Source organism: Polyodon spathula, chromosome 5 (assembly GCF_017654505.1).
Source record: "Polyodon spathula isolate WHYD16114869_AA chromosome 5, ASM1765450v1, whole genome shotgun sequence".
Classification (NCBI taxonomy): domain Eukaryota; kingdom Metazoa; phylum Chordata; class Actinopteri; order Acipenseriformes; family Polyodontidae; genus Polyodon; species Polyodon spathula.
The window spans coordinates 73,771,556-73,777,908 of record NC_054538.1 but is presented as its reverse complement, the minus strand read 5'-3'; positions in this window follow the sequence as shown (position 1 = coordinate 73,777,908).

Below are 6,353 nucleotides of genomic sequence, written 5' to 3'. Positions count from 1 at the left end.
TGGCATCGTAGGCACATGTTGTTAACGTTGGGGGTCTCTCTATTTCGTTTAGGTTGTGAAATGTCTTTAACCAAAGCATAATCACAGCACACTGGGTTTCTTTCTAAAATGAGGAGATCAGTTCCTTATTTGTGGCTCTTTCAAGCCATTCCAGTCCATGACCTTGTCCCAGACAGCCTCTAATGATTAAACTGAGCCGTGCATAGCCTTGTCCCACCCAGGTCTTTATATTTGTTTAATTGAACCCAGGTGTTTGAAAAAGAATAGACTTAAAAGAGTCACAGGTGGGTATAACTGGTCTAGATGAAACATGGCTGGCATTTGATATAAAGTAATAATAACACTTTGTATTCACAGCAATCTTCAGATCAGCTAAAAGGTTGTTTGTAAAGTGTATACAGTGCCTATAGAAAACACACCATCCTCCACACTCAAGGGGAAAAATGCTTTTATTGAGAAAAAATATATATATTAAAATACAAAACATAATTGGATAAGTCTCTAGCCCCCTGAGTTAATACTTGGTGGAAGCACGTTTGGCAGCAATTACAGCTGTGAGTCTGTTGGGATAGGTCTCTACCAACTTTGCACACCTAGATTTGGCAAATATATGACCATTCATCTTTACAAAACTGTCCAAGCTCTGCCATGCATTGATGGACATCAATCTTCAAGTCATGCCACAAATTGACAATTGGATTCAGGTCAGGGCTCTGACTGGGCCACTCAAGGACATTTACCTTTTTGTTCCTTAGTCACTCCAGTGTAGCTTTGGCTGTGTGCTTTGGATAGTTGTCATGCTGAAAGGTGAACTTCTGTCCCTGTTTCAACTTTCTTGCAGAAGGCAGTTTTCCGGCAGGCTTTTCCTCAAGGACTTCTCTGTACTTTGCTCCCTTTATTTTTCCTTCTATCCTGACAAGTGCCCCAGTCCCTGCCAATGAGAAACATCCCCATAACATGATGCTGCCACCACCATGCTTCACAGTAGGGATGATGTTCTTGATTTGATGCACTGTGTTGGGTTTGCACCAAACATAATACTTTGCATTTAGGCCAAAAAGTTCAATTTTAGTTTTGTCAGACCACAAAACTTTTTTGCCACATGGCTACAGAATCTCCTAAGTGTTTTTTTACATACTTCAAATGGGATTCAAGGTGGGCTTTCTTGAGTAATGGCTTCCTTCTTGCCACCCTACCATACAGGTCAGATTTGTGGAGTGCTTGGGATATTGTTGTCACATGCATACTTTGACCAGTCTTGGCCATAAAAGTCTGTAGCTCTTGCAAATTTGCCACTGGCCTCTTGGTAGCCTCTCTGATCAGTCTCCTCCTTGCTCGGTCATCCAGTTTGGAGGGATGGTCTGATCTAGGCAGGGTCTTGGTGGTGCCATACACCTTTCACTTCTTAATAATCGTCTTGACCGTGCCCCAAGGGATATTCAAGGCCTCGGATATTTTGTTATACTCATCCCCTGATCTGTGCCTTTCAACAACTTTGTCCCGGAGTTCTTTTGAAAGCGCCTTGGTGCTCATGGTTGAGTCTTTGCTTTGAAATGCACTACCCAGCAGAGGGAACCTAGAGGAACGGCTTAATTTATCCAGAAATCATGTGAATCACTACAATTTAACACAGGTGGAGGCCACTTAACTTGGTGTGTGACTGATGGCGATTGGTTACACCTGAGCTAATTTAGGATTGCTATTACAAGGAGGGTGGATACTTATCCAACCACGCTATTTCAGTTTTTATTTTTTAATTAATTTTCTACAAAATTCTACAATATTTTTTATCACTTGGAAGTTGTGGGGTAGGATAGATAAATGGAAAATAAATAAATAAATAAATCCCCTTCCTGAGATATTTAAAGTTATGGATGAAATCTGCAAAAGATTGAGCAAAGTTGTGGTAAAAGGAATGGACACATGACTTTACTCTCTTTAGAATGGACCTGTGGATAACACTCACTAAGGGACAACTCAAACACCTGGCCTGTACTATTGAGCAGCATCAAGTCAGAAGAAAATCACAATGATATTTAATCTTAGCTTAGCAGCAATAACTGTCTGGGTAATAGTGTGTCTTGGTTCTACTGTTTCTTCTGCAGCTCAGCCTTTGTAAACATGATATATTCCACATGGATAAGGTCCACTTCAGAGAAGATTTAAATAGTTTCAAATAATCTGTAAATGTATTTATTTATGTGGAACCCCCAGCTAAGATTGCAAACTTTGCACAGAACTCAAACATACACTCCCGTCTGTAACGACTCACCCTGTATGCCACATAGTCATGCCATTACCAGGGGAACATAGAAAACTGATTTTTTTTTAGTACTTGCAAGAAATATAAACTACTGCTTTACACTTTAGGCTAGCCATAGTTTATCAGATAGTGGTGGAATGGGTTGACAAGATTCAGTGCTGATTCACTGAGATCCTTCAAGAGCCATTTGGACATGATTCTTGAAAAAAAATAGTATTAGGAACCATACCACCATTGAAGAGCCAAATGGTCTACTCTTGTTTGTAACTTTTCTTATACTATGTTCTTAAATTGAATGTAAATATCAACAACGATACATTCAACATGTACTGTAAAGGGTGGCCAAAGAAATCTCCATATTGAAAAAAAGAACTTTTTTCAATAAGACAACCAGTACTCCCCATACTCCTTACTTGTTGAGAACAGCTGTCTGCTTCCTACTAAGTGTAATGATAATTACAAAACTTTGACAAACTGGAACAGCGGCACAGGATTCAAATTAGAAGGAATTTATGCCAATGAGGTACATTTACAAAACAGTGAGACCATTTTTAGAATTCTATATCAAAAGTTTTTGCCAAACTGTTCTGCATACCCAAACCGTTCTGTATGCTTTTTCTCAAGGAATTGTTTTTCTTTTAGGTGTAGTTTTAACAAGCTTTCTTAGAGCCAGGACAAAAGCATCTGTCTCTGCAGCAACATCCTTTCAGATATCACTCCTGCTGGTAGCCTGTTATTAAACTCTGTTCTACAACATCGCAGAATCACAGTCTTAGGACTTTACTGTGCCACATGTGACACCTTCTTTATTATCAGTATAATTATTCTGTTCGCAAAGGAACTGCTGCAATTAACAAATACTAGCATGCTGTCTGTGTGATACTTGAAAAGGATGATCTGAAGCTTGGTTTATGTATTTGTTATGAAAGACATGGTGCACGAATGGCTGTAGGTTGGAGTTTTGCCATTTGGGTAAATCTGTGCCTGCCTTTACACATGCTATACAGACATGACTACAACACGCCCACACACAGGAAACAATGAATGCAGAGGTTTAACCTGCATGTTGTAATGAGACTCTTTAATAAACTGCCTAAGAGATTCTAAAGAGCATACACATAAACTGGAGTTAAATTATTATTGAAAAGGAATTGGGAGGTAAAAAGCATTTCACACAGATGCCCTTTTATTCTAAAAGCCACACTGAAAGTAAATAGAAAGCCAAGGTATTGCTTCTGAAAAGTTCATTGTTTCTCTGAAGTTTACTTTTAGCAAGTAAATGTATGCATGGATCAAGGGCTCATTAGTCTTTTAAATTAAGTAAAACTCACTAAGCGGGCAAGAAAAAAACAAGCTTAGAATCAGCTTCAAGGTTAGTGGCAAGGTGGATAATGCCACAATAAACTGGCTTAAAATTTACTTATTCGTTGCCTTGAGTCCATTTTTGTTAAAGATTTAAATGGATAGCCTGCAGCTTTGTTTCCCCTTAAAGTCCAATTATCAAGAGTATACGACTTGAAATCCAAAATAAAGAAGCCAGCTCAGGCAATCTACTTGAGGCTTAATGGGAGTTAACGATTCATTGATCAAACTAATTTGTGTCTCATTAAACCTTTCCTGCTTTGAAGAAGACTAAAGTTTGCAAATGTACTTTCAGCATTTGAACTGAACGGTGGTTCACAAACCTTGTTCATCTTCTCACAACTCCTTCATTGTAAAACATGCAATTTCTTTTCAATGGCTGATTTTTTCTTTTTCAAAATGCCAGATAAACAACATACACATCTGCCGAAAGTATTTATGTGGGTGGGAAGTACATAATGTTCTGAGAAATCTTTTTTTTTCTTTCCATTATTATGCAGAAACAGATGGAGAGCATGGGAATGTAGCCTGGCTGGTAAAGAAATAAACAGGGTGGAGTTCACGGATATGGAAGGGGAAAGTACAAACTAAGTGGAGAAATACAGTAGTTGCTACATTGGATTTCCTCCATTGAAGACTGACTAGGATGCTATTCAGTTGGCAAAAAAATCCTGCTGTCATTTACAGTGCGCTTGCAATTCCTTTGCTACAAATAACGGTTACACCGAGCAGCTATAGACATGTGCTATGTAGAGATATGAATTACAAGGTTAGAATTCGGAGACACAAAGTCTTTAGCAAATATTTATGATTTTTTGACATAGCATTTCTTCCGTATGGGTGGATTCCTTTATAGTAAACTACATTAAGATAATTTCAGCTAATTGTTCTTACATTTCATAAACCGCTCCCTTGGTAAAGAGTTAAGAGTGAGCATTCTCATTTTTTACTGTAGCGCTACAAAATAAAAACCCATATTTACCAAAGAACACCTGGGACCTTTCCAAAACGAAGTGCTGATATTAATCAAAAAAGCTTGGTACCTTCCGCTCAGGGAACTACAATTATGCAAGCATGGAAATTAAATGGCTATTAAGGCTCCCAGCTGATGGTGTTAACAATTAAAGTAATATTTACCGACTCTGTAAATACATGCAGAGTTTCACAAACGCGTTAATTAGCGAGGTTTTTTTTTCATCATGAAAAAGATGAAAGGACATAAACTCTAGCAACAAATGCTACAAGTGGCAATTGCAGTTTTTCTTTACTGTTCCCTCAGCTTTTTTACAAATATTCAGAATTGTAGCCATGGGCTTTTATTCTAAATTGACTTGGAAACATTTTCTTGCATGGCTAAAAAAGAAACAATAATTCTGATAGTCCTGAGCTTGCTGGCCTGCCACTCTAGACTATTTGGAGATATAGCGAAGGCTTAGCTCTCAGAAATAGACAGGCAACTACATTAAACAGATCCATTTGAGCTGAAAATGACACAGATTGCCACTAAATATAACAATAGTTCTAGAGTCTAAGTTTGAAGGGAAGCTTCAGACCAAAATTAGCCTGTCAGGGTTTTTTTCTTTTTTTTGTGAACCCTGACATAGGTTTGTGAGACTACACAATTAGCTCAAAGAACTGAGAACAGGTTTGTCAGTCTTTATAGTTTACTAGTATGACTCATTTTTCCCAATGATATTATTTAAAATAAAAAGATAAATATTATATTGCTAACAACACTAGTGACTTGCTGCATATAACTTCTTTAAAAGTATAATGGTAAAAACATTTTCTCAATTCAGCCATTTATTCCTTCTGTTATATTTCGTAAAATTGTAAGCTGCAAACTGCTACTGGAAATGCTTCAGTATACAGCTGTGTGAATTCAGCAAGCATTAACAAATAGATAATAACATGTATCAACAAATAATATCCTTAATAATACTCTTTAGATTCATTAGGGACCCATCAAAGTAGCACAGGGATTGGACAAACAGCTAGAAATGTATGCCATATTTAGCACACACTTTTACGTAAACATTGCTTTGTCATCCAAATGGAATCCCTGAAGCTGTGATATTAAGAAGATGTATCTCCTTACTGCAAGTTAATTTGGTCACGGTGGGCTGACAGCTCGATAAGTGCACAAATTACAATAGTGATGACAAATGACGGTTTTCCATTATGAAGAACAAACTTCACTGCAGATTTACACCTTTACCTTACCCAAAGAATTCTGCACAGTAATCGCTGAATAAGGGGCAACGTAAACACCTTGGAGACTTCTCATGCCACAGTGATGTTCTCACTGCCTACTGTGGCCTTACACCCTACTGAGCCACCCAGTCAAGACTGGCAATTCAGCACGACCAAGATTCAAACAGCGATCTCCTGAGTTTGTGCGTCACTGTGAGCTCCACGGCTGCACCACATAGAACCCCCAGTGTTAGGTGTTTCAATTTACATATCCAACCCTTGTATTCTGTACAACCTGGGACACAACCTTTTTTTTTCTTGAATAGATCATGCCAGGCAGAAATCTCAGTGCTTTATAAACAGTATCAGGGCTTTACATTAGATTTGTTAAGGCAAGAACTGTCATAACCCCTGAGAGCCTGATTCCTTTTTCAATTCCCTTTCAAGTGAACTGAAAATGAAGCATTAGCTGCAGTCTCAATGACAACCTTGTCACTTCGTACCTGCATATACAACTAAACACCTTAAAGGAGAA